General features: G+C 42.5%; 1 protein-coding gene and 1 long non-coding RNA gene across 2 annotated transcripts in view; one reads left to right on the top strand and one right to left on the bottom strand.

Annotated features, from left to right (window-relative positions):
• The window catches only part of dner (delta/notch-like EGF repeat containing), a 95,647-nt gene that overhangs the window by 18,618 nt on the left and 50,692 nt on the right, over window positions 1–26,337 (top strand). The gene's annotated exons all lie outside the window — the stretch shown is intronic.
• On the bottom strand, window positions 18,368–19,792 carry LOC139435031 (uncharacterized). Its single transcript, XR_011644313.1, has 3 exons — window positions 19,693–19,792; window positions 19,251–19,342; window positions 18,368–18,869 (listed from the first exon to the last, which is right to left on the bottom strand). It is a non-coding gene; the product is annotated as an uncharacterized lncRNA (long non-coding RNA).

The following is a 26,337-nucleotide window of genomic DNA, read 5'->3' as shown; positions in this document are numbered from 1 at the left end:
CACAAGTTGGGTATTTACTCACACTCTTATGTCATAGAACAAAACATGAAACATGAGGTGGCGGAAATTATCGCGTAGTTTTAAAAAAAAAATGGATATATTTAATTTAGACCTTTTTATCTGATTCACCAGTTCTTACGGTATGATCTTATTTGAAGAGAATATATCGGCACTTTCCTTATTGTTCGGAGTTTAATTATTTATGGTACCATGACGAAAGGAGTGAACTCTTGACCTGTATTTGACGTTAAGCAGGATTCTTTTGGAGACCCTTTAACTAAATCAATACAGGCTGCAGGCTTTCAGTGAGATCATTAACGCCGTAGGAGAAGGTCATGATGTGTGAAGAGCTCATCGACATAGACTTAAACAAATACGCTTTATCAGAATCACCAGAGATGTTCACAAGTCTTTTTTTGCAAGTCCAAGTCAAGTCTCAAGTCTTTGGTCACGAGTCCAAGTCAAGTCTCAAGTCTTTGTGGGGTGAGACTTGATCAAGTCTCAAGTCTTTGGTCACGAGTCCAAGTCAAGTCTCTAAAAAAATAAAAGTCTCATGTCTCTTCTGGTTGTAATAAGCCTTCTATTGTCTGCTGCTATCCAGTCTGTTCAGAATACTGCACAGCTATATCTAAGACATGCAAAGCATTTACTGTGTTATTATACACTGGGTCTCTAATGACATCTTTTAAGTCTACTATTAATAAACATATTCCTCTATCCTCTCACTCAAAGCCAGTGTCATGGTAACCTGATAAACCTGTAACATTAACGTTACGTGGTCAACAATAAACCTGTAACCTGCCTATAAACCCACAGATGTATTTATGTATGTAACTATGTATTTTTGTATATACGTTTAACGCAGCGGAACGTAATGATTAACGTTACCGACCTTTTTTATGTCATGTCAAGAGTTGGATGTCAACGCCACTCAACTCAAACAAGTGTGACAAGCAATTCACTAATCTTTTCAAATATTCAGTTACAAAGCTAGCAGCAAGCTAAGTTAACATCACACAGCTGATGCCGAGCTAAACATGTTTGCTAACCGTCCATATGCGTTAATGTGACTGACCTCTCCGGGTGACTTTTCAAGTGCCTGATGAAATCCGACGTTGTTGCGCCAGCATCCTTGATTTTGATATTGCAGACTTTGCAGTGTGCGCTCCTTTTGTTGGTGCCGCCGGCGTTTTGTTCGAAGTTTTTGTAGTTGAACCTAATTACAAGCGGTACAGCCGCAGGTGTGCCGCCGCCGCCGCCGCCGGTCGCTATTGTGTTACTACGAGGTAGTAACAGAGGCGCGCACGTCTGCGTAATGAGCCCGGAGTAACTGGATGGCCTACCTGCCTGTCAGCCTTCCATCTGGGCACAAACTGATCTCGTGCCCTCATTGGTCATGTGCGCGTTCGTGTGTGTTGGAGGAGGGGCTCTATAAGGAAGTGGCAGCCTCTAGCAGATTATCTCCGGTTGTGTATTTTCAAATTCTAGCGATCTCGAGCCGGTTTCTCTCAAATTTACCTACCCCACCTTTAATACGCCAAAAATAGAAAACACAATGATTGTTCACGAGTCCCAACACACGAGTCCAAGTCGAGTCTGAAGTCTTTTGGTCACGAGTCCAAGTCAAGTCTCAAGTCTCTGTGTGCGCGACTTAAGTGCGACTCGAGTCCGAGTCGCAGACTCGAGTCCCCATCTCTGAGAATCACAAATATGAAAAATAAAATGTTGTGTGGGGCACCTCAAGAATAGAATAGAATATATCTTTATGGTCGTCATGCAAAGACATTTCTTTGGCAACTCTCACTGCAGTTAAAAAATAGACACAAATAAATAAGAGTGGCAACGAGATAACATTCAACGTCAATATGCATATTTACACTTACAGTCAAACAACGTTAAAGGTGGGGTCGGTACGTTTCATAAACCGGCTCGAGATACACTTTTTGTTATATTCCATGGAATGCTCTTAACATCCCGATAGCAATGAATATCTGAAGTGCTTTGACAACAAATCCATAAAAAAATTTCATCTGTAGAAGCCGTAATACTGTAAAAAGTACAGGTAGGCCATCCAATCCGTTTAGCCGGGCCGGCTAAACGGATTGGACAGCCTACCTGCCTGTCAGCCTTCCATCGGGGCACAAACTTATCTTGTGCCCTCATTGGTCATGTGCGCGTTCGTGTGTGTTGGAGGAGGGGCTCTGTAAGGAAGTGGTAGATTTTCTCCGGTTGCGTATTTTCAAATTCTAGCGATCTCGAGCCGGTTTCTCAAACTTACCTACCCCACCTTTAATGTACAAAACTGTTTAGTGCATGTCTAACTGTGTGTTCTTTAAGGGTTATAGTGACCAAAGGAAGCAAGTCAAATACATACATATTTCTCAATAGCAGTGGTAGCTGAAGGAGGGCCTGAGGTTGGTTCAGTGTGAAACTAGGACCCGTGTTCGGTCATGTTTAGCCACTGCATTCATGGCTTTATAGAGTATGAGGAAATGATATGATATAAGATATGGTGTGTTTGAGTGTGTGGAGGCTTCATCCTCTGCTCTGTTTTCACATCTTCATGTGGGCGGTGCGTAGCAAAAGATCCGGAGCTCTTTTAAACAAAATGCAAAAAAAAGCTACGTCTTCTTCACTGTTGCAGATTATACAAAAAAAAAAGTTGTCTTCCTATTCGGGGATGAAGCTGGTGGGAGGAAGGCGATGATAACATGTCCGGTGCCGCTTTTTTATTATCGCGCTGCTCCCATTCCTGTTCTGGGGTTTCCATGGCAACAGAGCAATGCCGAAGGGGGGAGTAAGACAACACATCAACAGGTGGAGAAGCAAGAAAAAAACGTCAAACTACCTGTTTTTGTTTTGGAGAAATGTTGCCCGCATGAAAACAGTGATCAAAAGGAGGTATGACGTAATGTCTGTTTGTACAACCGAATTATTCGAGTGCAGAATCCTTTTGTCACTCGACTTCCTGAGAGGCGGGGGAAATAGAAATGTGATAATGTACAGATGTGTTCAGGTGACAGCGGGAACAGCACGCGCCACTTCCAGCGTCTCTGAGTAATTCCCAGCAGGCGCATGTTTAGCCTGACATGAATTCAAAAGAGGTATTTTGCTTATTTGAACACCTGCTGCATTCTGTACCTGTTTCAGACAATAACACGTGACCTTGGGAAAGGTACATTTACCTATTTCTGTTTTGAATTATGAGATGTACTTTACTTAAATATTACCTACTCAATTATATATATATATTGAACTTTTGTCTTCCTTTCATTTGACACTTTAAGTGAAATGTTTTTAGTTTGCAAATCAAGATGTTTGCAAAAAATACAGGGGTTTAAGAAACCATAATGTTTTGCTATGAATGTAATTAGTCAACACATAATTAAATAGCATCGATAACCATTTAAGTAATTTTCTAATTTATTGTGAGTCATGGTTTTTTTTTTCAAATGTTTTGTTCGATTGTTCCGCGTTGGCCACTTTTAGGCCTACAATGTCTGATTATTTACTTTTGGTTAAGTAACATGTCCAATGCATGACCTTTTCTGCAAGCTTTTTTCTTTAGCCCCTTTAATTAAGTAAATGATCTCAGTACTTCGCCACCACTGCCTGAGTCGAGGCAGCTCTGATTCAGTTCCAGAAACAGTTTTCTTTCATGCCAGCCCCGGTTAAATCCTGTCGGCAGCAGGAGGTGTCACTTATTTTCCCTTACAGTGGATATCTTGTTTTGCAAGGAACCTTCTGCGTATGTAGGTCAGCTCGCAGAACGACATCCATCTTTAGCAGCATGTGGCCTGAGAGTCTTTTTTTATATTGCTTTATAGCGTTTTCTCCCCCGCAGAAAGATATTTATTAATACTTGAATTCAATCTCTGGACACCACAAACCACACAACGTCTAAATCCACTAGCTCCGTCTTCTCAGTCAGTCTGATCGCAGCGGGCAGTCACACTTTATTCAGAAGTTAATGATGAAACAGCATGTCTATAGAGAGACAGCTTAAGAGCAGGTGGCGGGCGGGGGGGGGGGGGGTCATTAAGTGTTTTGTGTTGCAGAGCAGAGTCAGATTTATTGTTTCACAGAGGACTGCAGCAGAGAACACACACACACACACACACACACACACACACACACACACACACACACACACACACACACACACACACACACACACACACACACACACACACACACACACACACACACACACACACACACACACACACACACACACACACACACACACACACACACACACACACCTGTAACTGTGGGAGTGATAAACCATCTTCATGGCTCTCATTATGCATGGCTGGTGATTTGTGGTGGACCGATATACTTCACTCACGTCTTTAATACTAAGCCGAAAGCTCGTATTTCTCAGAAAGTACCCTCTTATTAGTGAATTAGATCCCACAAAATGACTGGGCATGATTATGCAAGATCCCTTTGAGGACAGTAGGTGCATTAGCTGAGTCTATAGTTTGGAGGTGTGTCTTCTACCTGGCGAAGGGGCTTCAGTGATTGGAGGAAACCAGAAACACATGACTCAAAAAATAGAGTTGTGTCCCTTTAAGTTATAATGTGTGATAATGATTTGCTTATCATTCTCTCTATCATTGCTAATTATATTGCAATAGAGCAAATGAGAATCCAATCACATGACATTTTTAACTTTGTCACCAGATTTTGTCTGCAGTCTGATATTCTATCCTTAGATCCTGATAACTTTGCATTAAACCAGGGGTGTCAAACTCAATTTCATCGCGGGCCACATCTGCATTATGGCTGCACTCAAAAGGCCGGTTGTAACTTTAAGACTATATAAAAAATACATATCATATATACATAAAATAATGTATTATACATTATTGCCTCTGCATTGGATTATTATCGGATAGAGTAATAACTTCATAATTAACTACGTCTGAAAGCAGAAGTCTAGGGCAAATAATTGCAAGTCTCTTCAGTGAGAATGTCGCAAAATGATTTAAAAAGAAAGTAAAAAAAGTTTAAAAAAAAAATGTTGAAAAAAATAAGTGCATTTTTTTTTTATAAGTAAAATTTTGAAGAAAAAGTAACATTTACAAAAACAATTGAGAAAAAAGGCAAATTTGAGATGCATTGTGGGACATGTAGTTTATGGGCAACGTGCTTCTGTAAATCTGCGTGTAACCGTATTATATTCTTTGCAAGCTCTTGTGGGGCCACATAAAATGAAGTCACGGGCCGGATTTGGCCCCCGGGCCTTGAGTTTGACACCCCTGCATTAAACCAATAAGGTGGTTCAGAGATTACGTGTTTTTGTAGGTCGACCTTTAAGTTAGCAGCGCAAGGGCTCGCTCTACAAAAAGGATGGATTTCAGTCCATTGGGGAAAATAAGCTTTGTGGCAAACGCTAACAGATCAAATGGTACACGTTGTGTTTAGCAGGATCATCTCCGCACCTTAACACCACTTCGTAAAAGCAATCGCCAGAAGCTAACGCCTAAAAGCCTGTCAACGAACTACATAACAGTCGCATGACTTCATGTTCAGCTAAAGGTGGCTGATGTTTAGCGTCTCAGTTGATCACTTGCTGGAATACGTCGTTTAAAAGATACAAAGGTGTGAAATGAAACAGGCAAATCTCTTGAGCTTGTGTTAACCTTATACCTTATTTCAGGCATCTAGTTATTCACACGTTCCACAAACCCTTGACTTTGAGACGAGGTAACCGGACGTGGTAAAATGCTAACTCCATGTTCCGATTAACCCAGCTTCCCCAAATGTCTTTCTTTTTGGTGTCTATATACGCCGGGATCGCGAGCCCTGGATCTTGAGTCGTGGCTGTGGTCCTGGATCATCGGTCCTGGATGGATATCCTCGTGGATTCATCTTCCTAGTATACACACATGCATTTCCAAACATTTGGTCTACCTATGTTGTAAATGTATTATCTTTTCAATTTACACACGGCATCTATTGCACGTCTGTCCGTCCTGGGAGAGGGATCCCTCCTCTGCTGCTCTCCCTGAGGTTTCTCCCATGTTCCCTTTAAACTGTGGGTTTTCTCCGGAAGTTTTTCCTTGTACGATGTGAGGGTCTGAGGACAGAGGGTCTAAGGACAGAGGGTCTGAGGACAGAGGGTCTAAGGACAGAGGGTCTAAGGACAGAGGGTCTGAGGACAGAGGGTCTGAGGACAGAGGGTCTAAGGACAGAGGGTGTCGTATTGTCATACTGATATTCTGTACACACTGTGAAGTCCACTGAGAAAAATGTGATATTTGTGATATTGGGCTATATAAATAAACATTGATTGAATTAATTTCCAGGTTTAAGGACGTATTCCTGCACCCCTTTGCGCTGCACCTAGACCAAAGAAATCAGTCTAAGCTAGAGATGGCTGGTCCAAGCGAAAGTATACTTTATTGATTCAGTTAGCTCGCTCGTACGTCTGTGACCTAAAGCCTTTTTAGTCCATTTCTAAAAACTGGACAGCTCGCAGCAGCAGCTCTTTGTTAGGAGCGATCGAAAGTGTGTCATTGTTCATGTCGTACGCCCTGCTCCGAGCTGAGATGTATTATCCTCCCCGTAATGTCTCAAGTGATGAGGTCTGTTCAACTTCTGACAGCTAAGAAAAACACCGTAGTCCCAGCTCTGAAACTGAGCCGATCTCACAGCTAATCGAGAGTAACTGCAGCGCTGTATCACGCACACGGACGAGCTGTCATAGTGAAGTAAAGAATCTGCAGAGGGGAGAGATGTAATACCAAACAACACCGTGAAGAAATCTCTCCATCTGTCAGACACTTCTGAAGAATTCACAAAGAGCCTGAAAGCTCCAGATCCATTTAAGTCTGCGTCTGACAGAATAAGAAGACAGACGACTGGAGAAGAGACGTCCTGCAGCTCCACTCCCATACGTATACACATAGCCTTGCAGCAACTCGTCTCTTCAATCATCCTCCCCTCACTTAGTATTCTCTTTACTCCTCGCCTCCTACTCTCATTCCTTGCATCAATTCCCGTCCATCTCTCCGTCTGGAGAGTTTAAGCGGGGATCTTGTTTCAAAGGGATGCTGTTGAGAGATAATGTGAGGGTTAAAGTCAGTTCAGTCAGACGACTCACGTGTTCCTTAATATGTTTATTAGAAGCAGCATGTAGTTTGAGTTTGGCGTCTAGGCTCGGACTCATCACTCCACAGATTTACAAAGAACATTGAGTGATGATTAGATAACTATCCCCCGCGCCTACAGGTGGAAGCTGGCGTGGTGGGGGGGCAGGCGAGCAGCAGCAACATGAAACACAGCAGCAACAACTAGAACGTAGCAGTGGCAGTAGCAGCAACATGAACGTAGCAATAGCAAGTGAACACAGCAGTGGCAGCAGCAACAACATGAACGTAGCAATAGCAAGTGAACATAGCAGTGGCAGCAGCAGCAACATGAACGTAGCAATAGCAAGTGAACACAGCAGTGGCAGGAACATGAACGTAGCAATAGCAAGTGAACACAGCAGTGGCAGCAGCAGCAACATGAACGTAGCAATAGCAAGTGAACATAGCAGTGGCAGCAGCAGCAACATGAACGTAGCAATAGCAAGTGAACATAGCAGTGGCAGCAGCAACAACATGAACGTAGCAATAGCAAGTGAACACAGCAGTGGCAGCAACATGAACCTAGCAATAGCAAGTGAACACAGCAGTGGCAGGAACATGAACGTAGCAATAGCAAGTGAACACAGCAGTGGCAGGAACATGAACGTAGCAATAGCAAGTGAACATAGCAGTGGCAGCAGCAGCAACATGAACGTAGCAATAGCAAGTGAACACAGCAGTGGCAGGAACATGAACGTAGCAATAGCAAGTGAACACAGCAGTGGCAGCAGCAGCAACATGAACGTAGCAGTAGCAAGTGAACACAGCAGTGGCAGCAGCAGCAACTTGAACGTAGCAATAGCAAGTGAACACAGCAGTGGCAGGAACATGAACGTAGCAATAGCAAGTGAACATAGCAGTGGCAGCAGCAACAACATGAACGTAGCAATAGCAAGTGAACATAGCAGTGGCAGCAGCAGCAACATGAACGTAGCAATAGCAAGTGAACATAGCAGTGGCAGCAGCAACAACATGAACGTAGCAATAGCAAGTGAACACAGCAGTGGCAGGAACATGAACGTAGCAATAGCAAGTGAACACAGCAGTGGCAGCAGCAGCAACTTGAACGTAGCAATAGCAAGTGAACATAGCAGTGGCAGCAGCAGCAACTTGAACGTAGCAATAGCAAGTGAACATAGCAGTGGCAGCAGCAGCAACATGAACGTAGCAGTAGCAAGTGAACACAGCAGTGGCAGCAACTTGAACGTAGCAATAGCAAGTGAACACAGCAGTGGCAGCAACTTGAACGTAGCAATAGCAAGTGAACATAGCAGTGGCAGCAGCAGCAACATGAACGTAGCAGTAGCAAGTGAACACAGCACTGGCAGCAGCAGCAACATGAACGTAGCAGTAGCAAGTGAACACAGCAGTGGCAGCAACTTGAACGTAGCAATAGCAAGTGAACACAGCAGTGGCAGCAACTTGAACGTAGCAATAGCAAGTGAACACAGCAGCAGCAGCAGCAGCAGCGAGGCAGAGGCAGGAAGACCTTGCAGCTTCAATAGAGCGGCATGTTTAGGAGAATGTGTTTGGTTGGTTGTAAGAGGGACGAGGTGCGTCACGTGTTAATGTATCATTGGTGCTCGAGTTGACTGCCTGAACTCGCTCGCAGGCTTCGCCCCATTAACTGCATTTGGGATTTTGAGTGACAGAATAAACACCAATAGTGACGATGTGTAGGACGGGACGATTTATAATATATTATTTTGATGGGAATTCATGAGCAGGAAGGACACTTTCACCTCATTATCATGTTTTTTCCCACCTATTTACATGTATTTATTTATTCATGCATCAAGGCGAGATGGAAATGTATCGAGGTGCTCGGCCATGTTTGTGTGGGCTCTGTAGATCCAACATTTTGAAAGAGGAGTTGCTCTTTGAAGCCACTGGGCCAGGAAGCGATGGGGAAGTTTGAGCGAGAGGGAGGGATGGCAGACGCTTTGATGTGCAGAAATAGATAACATTAAAGGCTCGCTGACAAAAACACACGTTCTGGCCGTGCGCGGTACGACAACTTGGATGAATATGAAGCAGATGGTTGCAGATTCATCCCAGAATGATCTGGGAGATGATTTTGGAAAATGAGGACAATGCAATACTGGCAGCCAATTTTGAGGACAATGTTTTATTCTTTGTGGTTCAGTCTGATACTGGAATGAGCAGCCAGGAAAGAAAGAAATGTTACTCTTTTAGGATGAAAAACGTACTCGAGATACACTTGTTGTTTATTCCATGGAATGCTCTCAACATCCCAACAGCAATGAATATCTGAAGTGCTTTGACAACAAATCCATAAAAAAATATCATCTGTGGAAGCCGTGGCGCTGTAGAAAGCACGACCAATCACCTGAGCCGGCCCGGCTAAAGTAACTGGATGGCCTACCTGCCCGTCAGCCTTCCATCGGGGCACAAACTCATCTCGTGCCCTCATTGGTCATGTGGCGTTCGTGTGTGTTGGAGGAGGGGCTCTGTGAGGAAGTGGCAGATTTGTTCCGGCTGTGTATTTTCAAATTCTAGCGCACTCGAGCTGGTTTCTCCAAAATTACCGACCCCACCTTTAATGGGTGCATTTGTATAAATGTGTCTTTTTGATTGTGTATATAAATAGGTCTATACATATTTTTATTAGGGCCGGGACTTTAACGCGTTAATTAAGATTAATTAATTACACAAAAATTAACGCGTTAAAAAAATTAACGCATTTTAATCGCACTTTAATCGCATTTATTTTTGCACAGCGGAACGTTTCTCACTGGATGAGTTTCAGGCGTACCGATTATACTGGAGCACCAACTAACGTTCATGACTTCAGCATGGGACTTCAAACAACAACAAACCACGGTGAACAATAGTCAAACATGAACGAACAAGCTGATGAGACCGCTTTGGTCGGCCCCGTGGATGGGAAATGTTGTTTTAAAAAACGGACGGATGGAAGCATCGACAAGAGCCGCAGCACATCAAGCCTAAAGTATCACCTAAATGCAAAGCATGTAGCAGCTAGCATGTAGCAGCTAGCGTGGACGTTAGCCCGACTCCGAGTGCAAGGAACCACACCCTGACCCAACCCACACTCAACCAGACGACTGGTTTCAGGGCCAGGATAAGTCAGTCCACGTCTGAGAAAATAACCAACTCCCTGGCTCACTGGATTGCACTCGACTGTAGACCACTTGGAGTCACATCCATGTGAAAATTGCTTCTCACTGTTCTCAGGTCAAATATGTATATTTGATTAAAAATGCGATTAATTTCGATTAATTAATTACAAAGCCTCTAATTAATTAGATTAATTTTTTTAATCGAGTCCCGGCTCTAATTTTTATATCTGTTTTTGTATTCAGGATTGTGGGAAACGGTATTTCGATCTCTCTGTCTCTACACCCAAACTGAAAGATTGACAATAAAGTTGACTTTGACTTTGATTAATGTGTAAGTTAAAGGTCACCTATCATGCTATTTTTAGGCAATAGCATAGCTCTCAGATATATACAAATATATAAAAAACTATGATGTGTTTTGCTCAAAATACCAAACGATCACCCATTCTAGCCACGCCTCATATCCCTCTATTTCACTTCCTGTTTCAAAAGTGCTGATTTGGGTATTAAGCTTTAAAAGAGGAGGGGTCTGAGCTCATGCGGGACCCGGCAGCTACCGTCTAAACTAAATGCTGCCGTGATGAAACGCCATATCATGGATTATCAAGGATCTGAAACAGCATGGAGCTCAAAGGCTTTCTCTCTTGCCGGTTACACCACAAGGTGAGTTCCTTTCTACTTCCTGCTTCTTCACACACATGCTCTCCAGTACAGGTTAGCTCTGAGTGTTAGCGATGCTAATGTAAACACCGACCATATTACGTCCAAAACAGTCGGGCATTGTTTCTGATAGCAACGTTTCTGATTGGCCCGTGGGTCCACATTTCAGATGTTACGTCATATCGGACGCAAATCTGGATCAGCTCCGTTGTTCCCCGTTTTTAGAGATTCGGGTACGGAGGAAAAGTGAGAGGGTTTTATTTTCTGACGCTGCGTGAGTTCCCCGACACACCGCGGACACATGTTTATGTATAATATACTTCAGAAAGTGCATTTCCTATTAGGTTTTCCTTGAGCAACATTTAGTGTTAAGTATATCACAGGCAGCTGTTAGGACTAAAGGAATGATTGCAATCCATCTTTTTCTGCTGCACTCCCTCCGGCTTTGCTGTGAATAATGATTTTACGAGGCTTCATGAAGGGCTGCATATAGAAAACAACGTTATATAATTACCTTCTTTGTGTATCTTGTGGAGAAGTCTGATCAGTCTTTATTTAAGAACAAGGGTATGATATGTATTTTTAAAGCATCTTCAAGCTAATTGTTTAGGTTTCTGATTCTGTCACACTTGCTCTAATACTCTAATTTGACAAATCGTGCTAAAAAAACAAACAATTTCAAATGTCCATTTCCCCAATGGGATCAATGCCAGCTCTACTCATCTCATTTGTACACACTAAATGTAAAAGAGGTCACTAGAAAAGTTGTTCTCCTACTCAAGTTTTATTGCAATATTTATGTTTACAACTACTTTGCATGTGTTTTGAAGTCGCTGTAACTTTATTTTTTTTAATCTGCAGGGCGTTGTTTACACCTGATCTCACACATCTCCTGACAGCTGTCACTCTCTTCACATTTTATTTGATTCATGTCATCTCTTTTGCTCCATAAAGACAAAAGCCTGAGGGAAAAGGCTCGGTCTCTGAAATAGGTCCCTGTCTGTTTCTGTTGGCTCTTCAAATGGCATGATCATTAATGAATTGTAACCCTAACATGGATAATAGCCAGGGGCGGATCTACGGGGGGGGGGCAAGGGGGGCAGCTGCCCCCCCACTGTAGAGCCTTGCCCCCCCAGCTGCCCCCCTAACTTTTGTTTCCTTAAAACTGTACTAAAACAAACCTACACTATTTCTACAAGCTTCTCAAGCAACGAAACAAGCATTACATTAGTTAAAAGTGAATCATTTTAAATATCATTTTAGGCCCGTTAAAAACGCAGCTACGGCCCTGCATTAAACTGCGGAGCGGCGTTCACACAGACCGCGGCTCACAGAGCTGCAGAGAGGGAGCGAGCTGTCCCAGCACCTATGGATCAGCTTCCCCTGGGAGCATTTCCCCTTCCACTAGTTTTGTTTTTACTAAGGACGAGAGCTTGAAACTAAATATTAATAAAACGCTGCCGTTTGAATCGATAGCGTTTAACAGACGGGCGCTGTTTGGGGCGTTACGTTACAAAATACTACGCAGACAGCGTTCGCTGGGAGATCGATCACTTTGCTAAACTACGCGGTAGCCTACTATTAAATCCACGTAAACTACACATCACAGCCATGAGGCCAGATCAATGAAACCAGGATACATCCTTTACCGTAAAAACTGGATCTAAACACAGCTGCCTGTGTGCGTTTGATAAATACTTTCTGATGATATGCTACTTATCAGCTAGGCTACATGGCCCTAACGTGTAAAGTTATACAAGCATTTGTACCAGTGCTTTTCACAAGTAGACTCTTGCAGGCCAGAGTATAGGAGTGATTCAATAACATCACAAAGACATCTGAGAAGTGATCAGGACGAACAGAAAGAGGAAAAGGAAAAGAGAGATGAAGAGACCAGGAGGGTCAGAGCAGGAGGAAGAGGAGGAGATGAAGAGACCAGGAGGCTCAGAGCAGGAGGAAGAGGAGGAGATGAAGACATTAGTGAAGAAGAAGAAATGTATGTGAGGAATAAAGATGAAGTATCAGAAAGAGGGACTGAGGCAGGGATCAGGAGGCAGATGAAACTCCAGCTGGACCACATGGTATGTTCTTATTCTCCTCACATGTTCCATCACAGCAGCTCAATCTAGCAGCTCTTAGTATTGACATTTATTGATTGAAATGTGTTGCTGCACAGGTCACCTGTAGCTCTCTGAAGAGATGGGTGATACTATTATTAATTCATATAACAGAGTTGAAATGTTGAGCTTGTCAATCTTAAATCTGAAAATACAAAAACTGAAATATAGGTAAGAGAAGAAACTGACACTTTAGTGATGTAATTCCCTCGATGCAGATCACACATGGACTGACCCTCAATGCAGATCACACACGGACTGATCCATTATTTTAATAGGAGGGTAAATGGTATGTCTCGGAGTTGAGCCGCTCCTCCTTCGCGTCGAAAGAAGCCAGTTGAGGTGGTTCGGGCACCTAGTTAGGATGCCACCTGGGCGCCTCCCTAGGGAGGTGTTCCAGGCACGTCCAGCTGGGAAGAGACCAAGGGGTAGACCTAGGACCAGGTGGAGGGATTATATCTCTTCGCTGGCCTGGGAGCGCCTTGGGATCCCCCAGTCAGAGCTGGTTGATGTCGCCAGGGAAAAGAAAGTTTGGGGCTCTCTGCTGGAACTGCTACCCCCGAGACCCGACCACGGATAAGCGGGAGAAGATGGATGGATGGATGGATGGTAAATGGTATGGCGTGACGGGGTTGAAACAAACTGAGGGACAATATTGCAATTTCATAGATAATTCAAGTATTTTTTCAGAATTGATTTTTGATCAGTTAAAGTTGACAAGCATATGATTTTATTAGCAGCAACATTTTGGGATAATTGGGATAATTTGATTTGTTTAATATTAAATTAGTATGTAATAATGCTTAGTGAGGACATGCAAATATGTCTGTCTAATACTAAGACAACCAATTTTTTAAAAACAAAATATATATTTAATTTTACATTGTAATGCAAAACAACCTGTTCCATTAATTAATTGCTTTAAAATACATTTTGTAGTTTCCTTTAATTTAAAATTATTGAAGTAAGCTTGGGGGACTCAAAGGGCACCCGATTGTGTGTCTGAACACCTTGTTTCTCTTGTGCATTAAGAACACTTGTGTTAGGGCATGAATTAACAATAAATAGGTTATATACAGTATAAAATACCACGTGCTGTCCGCCCTCCCATGCCACCCTGGCATGACCTCTTGCCCCCCCTTTGCCCCCCCCATGTAAAATGTGCTAGAACCGCCACTGATAATAGCATATACATATTCTGGAAAATGTATTGATTGCTATTTTCTAAATTACACCCATTTGATACTGTAGTTACACTGTTATAACACCCATATTACAATGTTATTACACTCTTAATAAACCCATATTACACATGAATACACCCAGATTAAACCACCGTCTGTATTACACCCTTATCATATCATGTTACTGTGTGGTGCAGTGGGTTGTGCGTTGGTGTTCGGATCAGGGGGTCACAGGTTCAAACCCCACTGCAGTCAGCATGTCGTTGTGTCCCTGCAGACACTTCAACCCAAACACACAGTATTGAGTATGTAAGTCGCTTTGGATAAAAGCGTCTAACAAGTAACATGTAATGTAATGTTACTAAATTATAACAACCACATTACAAATGAATACACCCCTTTACCACTGTAGTTACACTGTTATAACACCCATATTACAATGTTATTACACCCTTAATAAACCCATATTACACTGTTATTACACCCATAGTATATCCTTGATACACTGTTATTACACCCATTCTACACCCAGACATAGTTACTGTAGCCCTAAAGATACAGAAACAATTTAAGGGTTAATGAGCTTCAATCCCAAGTTAAAAACCCCCAACAATCTTTCAGTTTTAAATTCAGGCTAAAAATATCCATGACATGCAAAGACCAGTCCTTGCCCTTTCTCTTTGTTCAAAAACAATGTCTCAACTTCATTGACTGCGACAGAAAAACCCTGAATATTGTAAAGAAAAGTCACAAAGAAAGTTTTATTGTCGGAAGAAAATCCTCCCAAGCACCGACTCCTTCACTCATGACAGTGATAGAAATGGTAAAATATCGTTGTCAGAAGTGACGGCTGTGCATCAGGAGGGGTTTCACGCCGGCTACTCTTCTGACTGACGGCTGTAATAAATCATAACAACTATAATGTCTGCCTGGGATTCTGACAGCATATTGCCTAAATGCTAAACGAGAAGCTCGAGACCGCATTATACGTCGCTTTTGAATAGTTGATGTGGTCGACTGCGTATGACAAGTGAATACATTTTTTATATTTGAAAATGTTTCAGAAAGACTAGTCATAACTTTGGGTTACTTTCTACTGATGCCAAACCATCCATTTTCCCTGTTCAGAGGTGAGAGTTGTTTCCAGCTGTGATTAATCGGCCATGCTCAGGTTGAACCCTTTGTAAACCTTGAAGAAACATACAACCGTCTTTTATGATCTAGTTTGACAGACGTAAAGCAAAATAAGAGTGAAAAATAGCTCAGTCAACCTAAAGGCTCACAATCTGGAGATCTTGTCAGGTAAAAAAAAATGTACGCGGAGCAACTGTGGCCGTGAGGTAGTGGGTCAACATGTCTATGATATTGTTATATAATGTTAGCTTCCTTGAGCAAGTGGCACATCGCTCTGTATGAACAGGGTGTGAATTAGGGCTGCACGATATTGATATTTTTCTCCCTGCGATATATATTGTGTTTTTTTAAACCATATTTAACCGGATGAAGGTATTGTCCTCCTGTGCCTCGCTCATGTTTTATCGGTGTTTTGATGGTCTGCAAACTAGCGGGGCGGGGCCTGCTCTGATCTGATCAAGAATGATTGTGATTGGTGGTTTGCTGTGCATGCAGAGCCAGCATGTCACTCACTCAAGTACCCCTGACATGAGAGCCGCGCAAGTTTTCCTTTTGTAGCAAGCAGCAACATAATTGTAACATGACGTGTTTGAGTTAATTCATCTACTTAAGCACTGAGCCTGTTTTCCAGGTCTCAGGCTCGAAAATGACATTCTCAGAACAAATGACCATATCTTCCCTTCTAAAAGGGTTAAATTAATAATCTTTTCTCTCAAAGTAATGCTAAACCTTTGAGTTGGATGTAGAAAAGTCAGAAACAATATAGATGTTTTTTATTTTAAAGAAAATGCAGATTGAACATAGTAAAAAACTCTAAATTATAGTGTCTGTCCAAAAATTATTTTTTACTTTTAGTGAAAACCACCCTTGGATGATGGGATAGTAGACTAAAAGCTTTAGGAATCCAAAGTACAACATATAATAAGTACCCTGTATCAAGATTGATGCAAAACAAGTGACATTTGATCTTTTTAGAGAGATTTAGAAAAAAAACCCACTTCTGGGGTCATTTGGGTGTATTTTCCATATCTCTGGCCCCCATTGGTCGATTTTGATGAATGAAATCTCTTTATAACGGCTAGAGCCAATGGAATCGAGGGGAAGTTCTACACACACCAACACATGAGAGGCTTCTCAATACTCAAATTTCCCCTCCTCGACTCCTCGACTCCTCGGTCCTCCGGTAGTGACCCGGAAATGAATTTCAGCGCGCCATTTTGAAGGACGTCTCATTTCTCTAAATGCACACCGAGGACCGAGGATCGAGCGTCGAGGAGGCTCTCTGGAGGAGCTATAACCGAGGATACACTGATGGTTCCTCCACGGCTCCTCCGCGGATGCATTTCCGGGAACGGTGGAGGCGTGACGCACGGCCGGACTTATCTCAGCCAATGACAGCTCTGCATGCATCCCCTGGATATTATTTTAGAAACTGCTCTCATCGCAACGCGATGTTTACAGTGAGAACAGCTGTGAGGCCCTGCAGAAAGCAGAGCAGTGTGTAAAATAAATATCACTCAGTATAACAGACCTACTCTCTTTATTTGCTTTAGTTTAGTAGATATATACAAACAAAGAGTCGATATTTTTCTAAAACCATTTAGTGCTTCACATAATAAAATACACAACGGCTGTAGCCTGATTATGCTTTAGGAGCTGTAGGTGTGTGTGGTACAGTGTGTGTGTGTGTGTGTGTGTGTGTGTGTGTGTGTGTGTGTGGTGGTACAGTGTGTAGGTGTGTCCTGTACAGTGTGTAGGTGTGTGTGTGGTACAGTGTGTGCGCAGATGCGGCGGACAGACAGGTCTTAGTTGGTTTGGTGTCCTCTGCTTACTTTTAATACTTGCAAATACAACTTTTGGCCCGTAATTTCAATTCCCCATTTCAGCGACCAGAGAGAGGGGGGGGATATATCCAGTCTCTGATTGTGTTACGTTATTATGAGAGTGCTCTCATACTTTAAATTGCATATATTTATATAAATATATTTGTGTGTGTGTGTCCGCATCTGTAGCCTGTTATTGTCTCATTATACCGCACTCTCAATTAATTCAAGGTAAATATGTGGGGGAACAATGTTCAGCTGATCTAACAGAGATTATAAAATATGACAAAACACTCGACAGCTGATGCAGCTGTTGCCACGTAATAATGAACGGACGTCGCTTTAATATGACCGCTCAGAGGAGAGGAGTTCTCATTTCTTTAAACGTCTGCTGCTTCCCCTCCTCTCTCCTCGGTTCCCCTCCTCGGTCCTCCGCTCGCATCTCCTGTGGGCGGGACTAAGTCTCGAGGAGGGGAGTCGAGGAGGGGAAATTTGAGTATTGAGAAGCCTCTATGAACAAATAACGAGTGAGAGTGACGCGTAGCCAAAACCGGAAGTTGCATACACTCTGGTGGCCATAGATATATATAAACACTAGATGACTCACTCGCGCTGCTGGCCAATTGAGACCGACGTTGCCACTTGGCCGCCATCTTGCAGGCAGTTCTCTCATTCATAACATTATGGTTTACTATTTAAATAACCATAGCTTGCTCAATTTTCAACCAATTTTCAAACGGTTTGGTTTTTTATAAACATCAAAGATGTAGTTATGATACTGCATACTTATAATCATGGACTTTCATATGAAAATAATATTAATCAGATAAAGCAATAGCTATACACACACACACACACAAGGTATTTATATTAAATATTTGCCGGTGTATATATTTCCATTTATTTTATTATATTGTTAATATTTCAAATAAATTATAAAATTAAAACACATTTATATTTTATATATAAAAATCGGTCTCATGTTACCACTCTGTAAGCCAAGAGTTGTTAATTTAGCAATGCCTTAGCTTTAAGAACAGGGACACAACTAATGACAATAGCATATGTTGGTATATTATTTAGATATTCACACCTTTATCAGAAGAACCCAAACCAACATAAAATGTGCTCACAGACAGGCCAGTTCTGTCTAATTTATCACAATTATTTTTGACATGAGATCTTCATATCATCCTAGTTTTGTATTTAGTTTCTAGATTTGTAAACAAATCCAGAACCTTTGAAATATGTTATTGAAAAAAGACCAAGAATAATATAAACTGTACCATGTGTCCTTTTGTGTCCTTCTGTAGTCCATTTGTGGTTTGTCTTGTCTCACCCCGGCTGATATATCACAAAATCCAACAACAAACAATTTAAACATAAACTATCCTATGTGTCCTTGGGTGTTATGAAAGGCGGCCCCCCAAAATAAATGTATTATTATTATTATTAAGAAGAACACATGGCACACCAACAATCAATCACCGTCCAGCCTCAGCTTTGGTATTCTTTCACAACCATGTTATGGGTTTATTAGACTGAGCAAACATAAACATATGTGGGGAACATAGTGCTGCGTCTCCTGTCCGGTCAAATTCCTCACTCCTGAAGTGCTCACTGCAGTGTCCTGTCACAGGAAACAAAACCGTCCCTTCTTTGGGCGAGTTCCCACTGCCTCCTCCTCTCTTTGGTTTTGGGAAACCTTAAAAACATGAGAAAGGTAGCCAGATATATAAATTATTGTCAACATGTTCCTCCCTTCTTTCCTTTAACATTAAGGGTAGGACAAAAATACACACCGAAATTATCATATTTTTGGTATGTATGCATGTATGTATAGCCTACTTTAAGAATAAGACAACCACACTAAGAGTAATAAAAAAGGTGTCCAATAGAAACATTAAATAATTGTGTAAAGAAATGGTAACAACATATTCTAATGAGGCTGGGTCAACAACAATATTGCAATACTATTATCTCACATAGCCCCACTGATCCTGTGTAGCAGGACTTGTAATGTACATACATCCACTAAGTAATTAACGATTATCCTAATTTTAGTCATAATATTGTCATATCTTACACGTGAAAGGTGATCCCACGGGTTCTTGTTTCCAGACTGCAGTGATTAGAGCATCCGTAGGCTGCACAAAAGTCCGGCATAGTCAGGTACTTCTGTAAACACAAAGCCAGCAAATTCCTGTATCATAATGCAAGATGTTTTTAACAAGCCAAACCACTTGGAAGAAATCATGTGTAACTTAAGTTGTGTTGAAAGAAAGAGCAGTTCTGCCTCTCCCACTGGTGGAGTTGTGGGTCAACTTTGTAATACTAGGTCTCACTGACAGCCTCTTGTTATTAGCCAGCTAATAAATACAACCACATACACAAAGAAAAGCTGCAATTTCAACATGTCCAAGCATCCTGTATCATAGCCATGCTAATCATGTTTATAATAAACCAAACCGTTTGTAAATCAGTCAAGATTTCAGTGAGTTAAGAGTATTTTTGTGCAGATCACTCACCTGACAACAGCTACCATAACGCGAATCAGAGTAACTGTTGACTGTAGCAAGATGGCGGCCGGTCAGCTACGCTGGAAAATCTCCCATGAGCCATCTAGTGTTTATATATATATCTATGCTGGTGGCTACCATTAGCAGCTAACTTTTGTGCTCCGATTTTTACATAAAAATGGAATTATGGATTATAAACAATTGCTTCAAAGCCACAGGTACATTATCAACCTATGGATCAACCGATTCAGCCGCGTTTTTTCTCGTTTTAATGCCATTGAACACGTCTTTTGATCAGATTGACATCTACGGTGAGACGATCTCCCGTAAAAGCTCCGTAAAGGTACGTGTTGTGATGTCTGTATTTGCTTCCCCTGTCGCAAGATCGAATCGCTTAGTGATGATACTGTACTTAAATAATCTGTGGAGTCTCAGCTTTAATCGGATATATTGTATGTGCAGTTTCGATAAGTAATAAGGGTATCTTTATTTTGAATTCTGTGCTAAAGTGCGTTAGCATTTAAAAAAGAATAAAACCGCACGTCCCTGCGGTGTGAATATCGCGCATGCGCATATCGCGGTTATCGCCATGACACGATATATCGTTCAGCCCTCGTGTGAATGGGATAAAGCGCTATATAAATACACTCCATTTGCACGACCAAGTTCTTTATCTTTATTGATTTTCTCAGTTTTATTTTAAAGTCATACAGAGCATGTACATTTGGTTCCAATTCAAGTAACGATATACACACATGCTGACAAATCAAAATCTCCATTTCAATCCTTTTATGACCGAGTTTGACCCAAAGTTGATCCTGTGATCCCAGCGCAGATGTTCACCATGACTCGTGTGTCAGTAAAGGCAAAGAACGTGGAGAACCTGCCACAAGCTAACATGAGCTGCACTGATCAGTAAGAGTCATCGCTACCTCGGTGTGACGGAGCACATATTCGATCAAAGCTGGCAACTGCTCATCTGTCACTGTGCAAGTGTACGGTAATAGAGTGCCACAGTGACGCGTCCTTTCCGTATCATAAATCTATCGATCATAAATCTATCGATTAGATTTATGATTCGAAAATTATAAAAGTAGGGTAGACATGTGGAGATTATCCGACTGAACAAAACGTGATCCGTCTCTTAAATGTGTCTCAACCACAGACCTTATTTCGAGCTATTTTCTAAAATCCTACGGAGAAATTGCATTGGTTTTTGTCGAAGGAACCGGAAGGAGTTTACTTCCGGGTTTTAGGACGAGTCACTGCGGCACTCTATGGACCAATCAGAATCAAGTATATAAGTTAAAGGTCACCTATTATGCAAAATCCTCTTCTTCATGTCTCTTCTACATCAACACGTGTCCCCTCTTCCTCATGTCTCTTCTACATCACCATGTGTCCCCTCTTCTTCATGTCTCTTCTACATCAACATGTGTCCCCTCTTCTTCATGTCTCTTGTACATCAACATGTGTCCTCTCTTCTTCATGTCTCTTCTACATCAACATGTGTCCCCTCTTCTTCATGTCTCTTCTACATCAACATGTGTCCCCTCTTCTCCATGTCTCCCCTCTTCTACATCAACATGTGTCCCCTCTTCTCCATGTCTCTTCTACATCAACATGTGTCCCCTCTTCTTCACGTCTCTTCTACATCAACATGTGTCCCCTCTTCTTCATGTCTCTTCTACATCAACATGTGTCCTCTCTTCTTCATGTCTCTTCTACATCAACATGTGTCCCCTCTTCTTCATGTCTCTTCTACATCAACATGTGTCCCCTCTTCTTCATGACTCTCATACATCAACATGTGTCCCCTCTTCTCCATGTCTCTTCTACATCAACATGTGTCCCCTCTTCTTCATCTATCGATTAGATTTATGATTCGAAAATTATAAAAGTAGGGTAGACATGTGGAGATTATCCGACTGAACAAAACGTGATCCGTCTCTTAAATGTGTCTCAACCACAGACCTTATTTCGAGCTATTTTCTAAAATCCTACGGAGAAATTGCATTGGTTTTTGTCGAAGGAACCGGAAGGAGTTTACTTCCGGGTTTTAGGACGAGTCACTGCGGCACTCTATGGACCAATCAGAATCAAGTATATAAGTTAAAGGTCACCTATTATGCAAAATCCTCTTCTTCATGTCTCTTCTACATCAACACGTGTCCCCTCTTCCTCATGTCTCTTCTACATCACCATGTGTCCCCTCTTCTTCATGTCTCTTCTACATCAACATGTGTCCCCTCTTCTTCATGTCTCTTGTACATCAACATGTGTCCTCTCTTCTTCATGTCTCTTCTACATCAACATGTGTCCCCTCTTCTTCATGTCTCTTCTACATCAACATGTGTCCCCTCTTCTCCATGTCTCCCCTCTTCTACATCAACATGTGTCCCCTCTTCTCCATGTCTCTTCTACATCAACATGTGTCCCCTCTTCTTCACGTCTCTTCTACATCAACATGTGTCCCCTCTTCTTCATGTCTCTTCTACATCAACATGTGTCCTCTCTTCTTCATGTCTCTTCTACATCAACATGTGTCCCCTCTTCTTCATGTCTCTTCTACATCAACATGTGTCCCCTCTTCTTCATGTCTCTTCTACATCAACATGTGTCCCCTCTTCTTCATGTCTCTTCTTCATCAACATGTGTCCCCTCTTCTTCATGTCTCTTCTACATCAACATGTGTCCCCTCTTCTTCATGTCTCTTCTTCATCAACATGTGTCCCCTCTTCTTCATGTCTCTTCTAAATCAACATGTGTCCCCTCTTCTTCACGTCTCTCCTACATCAACAAGTGTCCCCTCTTCTTCATGTCTCTTCTACATCAACATGTGTCCCCTCTTCTTCATGTCTCTTCTACATCAACATGTGTCCCCTCTTCTTCATGTCTCTTCTTCATCAACATGTGTCCCCTCTTCTTCATGTCTCTTCTACATCAACATGTGTCCCCTCTTCTTCACGTCTCTTCTACATCAACATGTGTCCCCTCTTCTTCATGTCTCTTCTACATCAACATGTGTCCCCTCTTCTTCACGTCTCTTCTACATCAACATGTGTCCCCTCTGTGGAAAGAGACTCTGAAAGTTTCAGGAACAAAGATTCTCTCTCTTTTTGATCCATTTCTATAAAAACCTGTCTGAAAATGAGCTGATCAGATTTTGCCCATTATGATGTCATAACAATGTTTTGGCTTGCGTAACTATTAGCCAATCAGCAACCAAGGTAACCCCCCCCCCTCGCCCCTTATCACCTGAATCTCCTCCTAGAGCTCCATTGAGTTCTTTGTAACCAAATGTCTCTCAGGCTGCGGCCCCACGAGGACGAATTCGGTCGTTTGCGTTACTGTTTAGTGTCATATAGACCGTTCGGCCACACGAGGACGACCGAATATGGCACTAAACGACTGAGGAAACGACAACGGGTCCCAAGGTGGATAGAAATGCATACGCCACTCTCTGGGGGGTCAAACGGCTCCGTGTGTGCGCCCTATACGGACATTTTCAGATCACTGATAGTGATTGCGCAATAGCTCCGCCTCTCCCCACCTCTTCTGCTCACCTCCGCTTACCCCGCGCCAGTGCTGAAGTGTTTCGCCACCAACAACAACAACAATGGCGGATCGCAGAGTAGCTATCGTGCTCCGGACGCTATTGACCATGCTACAGTTGTTTGTGCAACATCTACAGCAATAATGATGAGGCAATAGCCCCGCCTCTCCCCACCTCTGCTGCTCACCCCCACGTCAAAGTAAACTGCACCCTGAATTCAGATTATTTATCTTTCTCTCGCGAGTGAAGTCTAATCTGACAGGACGGAGACACGCAGCTCTGCTCACCTGCAGCTCCTCCCGCTGCAGCAAAACACACACTTCAATTCAGATCATCACCCTTAGCTATTTTAATTACCTCTCAAACTCCCTAAACTAGTTATAAATATGTTTATTTTTACTGTCGGCCGGGTCACTCATTACTGGATGAGCTGCTGCATGAGCTGCATGCTACACTGGCGCTGTCCGAAGAGAGGGAGGAAAAAGAGAGGCTCCGTGTATTTTATCATTATATTATATAGAGTCGTTATTCATTTGTTTTAAAGCTCAATAAATAACAAAGAAGACCTTTGACCGGCACTTTTATAATTTTGTCCGGAAGATTTCAACTTTAATACACGCTGACTGGCGAAAAACTCTGCCCGGTTCCCTCGGCCCCCACCGCGGAGAATAAACAGAAGGGCAACCATGACAACCATGCTTCTTCGCTGCTTTTGTGGAGGAAGTTACAGGCGCCACGTAGAGGCTCCTGCATATGTACTGCAGCTTCTCCAGCGGTTGGAGCTAAACGGAGCGGTCTCGTGTGGGCAGACACGATCCGGATAATTATTGCATGTGGACGGAAGCCGTTTGCGATTGCGTTTGCGTTAATCCTATGCGTTTAGCCGTTTTCGTCCTCGTGGGGCCGCAGCCTCAGAGGGGCGTGGGGAGGGGCTCCTTATTTTCATCTAAAGTAACAGACAGAGAATCAGCACTTTGGAAACAGGGCTGAAACAGAGGGGATTATGGGTAATGCTGCAATGATCTGTTTGGTGTTTAAGCCAATCAGAGACAAGTTCTGTATATATCTGAGACCTGTAATATATTGATGAAAAACAGTATAATAGGGGACCTTTAAGTTCACTCGCTAAATTAAGTTATCTTTTTGCATGGCTGCTACTTAAAAACGTACACGTCATTTCTCTCAGGAACCGAGGAAAGCTACATTTACAATTTCCTCACAACCCTAAAAGTGAAATTAGGCTTTGTCGTAAAGGTGAACATCAACACTCTTTGAATTAAAACATGAACGCACGTACAGTAGACAAGACGTGCAGAACAAATATATATTTAGGTTTTGACACCACGGTATTCTTTCCTATTATTTCCACGTCTTCAAAGCCAAGCAGAAGGTGTTATTCACAGGGTTTGAAATTAAAACCGGCATGCCTGAAATATTCAGAGGCTGTGACTCAAGTCTATTTTATGTGAGTCTCTCTGGCAGCACTTACTCGGCGAGGTTCAGTCAGCCTTCTGTGTTTTGAGAGGAGCAGAGATTAGAGTCTGTTGATCCTCCTGCAACCATGGCCTGCAGGAGAGAAATGTTCGACACAGTCTTGCATCATGACGTGGAAACGGAGCTTGTTCCTTCGACTGTGTGTGTGAGTGAATTTCACTGCCAACAAAAGATAATCCATAGAGAAAAGTTCCATGATGTGATAGAATAGACTAGAATCCTTTGTTGTCGTTACACCAGTGGCGAACCGTGTCTAGAGGCGCATTCACACCGCAGTACTTTTCCCACAAAGGTTAATGAGAACTTAGTTCATGAGAACTCTTTAGTTCTCATGAACTACATGAGAACTCTTTAGTTCTCATGAACTAAGTACAGATCGCGTTCACACCAGAATAAGTCCCTGAGGGTGGATTAGGCAAATGAAGCCGCTGACGTCACTTCTTCTTCTTCTGCTTTGGGTTTACTGGCAGGCCGCAAACCACTTCACGGCGTATACTGCCGCCCAAAGTCCCCGACCGGAAGTCCCCGGAGTTGGGGACTGGCTTCAGTTGAAGCTGCTGGGAGTCCCAGCAGCTTCTACTGAAGCCTTCCGAGTAAATCGCCAGAACGCCGACACCTCCTCATCTCCACCGCTCCCATGTTTTCTTTTGTGTTGCCATAAGTTAGTCTCTCTGCGTTTCTGCGCTGGGCTAATGCTAATGCTAATAATGCTAATGCGAGGATAATAAAATGGCGGCTTCACAAAACCTTTTGGGAGTTTTACGGGGCGTGGTTTGCAATCCGCCCAGCCAATCAGAAATATAGCTCTTTTCTCACAAAAGAGTCGCTCGAAAGTCCCTGCTCTCTAGCAGGGACTTTCGAGGGGGTAAAAAGGTTCGCATGAACTAATTTTAGTACCGGCTCTTTTTGGTGTGAACGCGACAAAAGAGTTCTCATGAACTAAATTCTCATGAACCTTTGTGGGAAAAGTACTGCGGTGTGAATGCGCCTTATCACAACTGGACCTTCTGTAGACACACACACCTGGTTTCAGACAGAGGGTGAAAAGAGGTGCAGCAGCACAGGCAGTATGAGAACAATAAAGAGCTTTTTGAACATTACAGCTTGCACACAATACAAATATGAACCTGATAATGAGCAGAATAGAGCCCCTTTAATATATTCAGATCTCATCCCAGTACTCTTGTGAGTATCCTGCGGGGGGGGGGAAATTGCTCCATTGAGGGATGATCTTCCAGTATTATTTTGTCACTATCATGAATTAAATATTTGTGTTTTAGCTGGATCGCGGGTGCTCATTACGCGCTGCATATTGGAGACAGAAATGACTGCCGGCTATATGAAAGTTCAATTTGGTTCATCTCGCTAATTGCCGTGTGATTGATTATATAATTACACCGTATTTGTTCCTTGGATGTTATAGTCTGCTTGTAATTCCCTAACCGTGGTGATGCAGTGTTTCACAGCTGTCTATCTGCACAGATTAATGTCGTGTGTTGTGAGGTACACAAACGGCGTTGTACATTTCCTGATGCGAGTTGTGCTCCTCTGACATTACGCAATGCAGAGAGATGCTCCACTTTCTCTCTGCCGCCTTGAAATCT

Source organism: Pseudochaenichthys georgianus, chromosome 13 (assembly GCF_902827115.2).
Source record: "Pseudochaenichthys georgianus chromosome 13, fPseGeo1.2, whole genome shotgun sequence".
Lineage (NCBI taxonomy): Eukaryota > Metazoa > Chordata > Actinopteri > Perciformes > Channichthyidae > Pseudochaenichthys > Pseudochaenichthys georgianus.
This window is presented reverse-complemented; position numbering and strand designations above follow the sequence as displayed.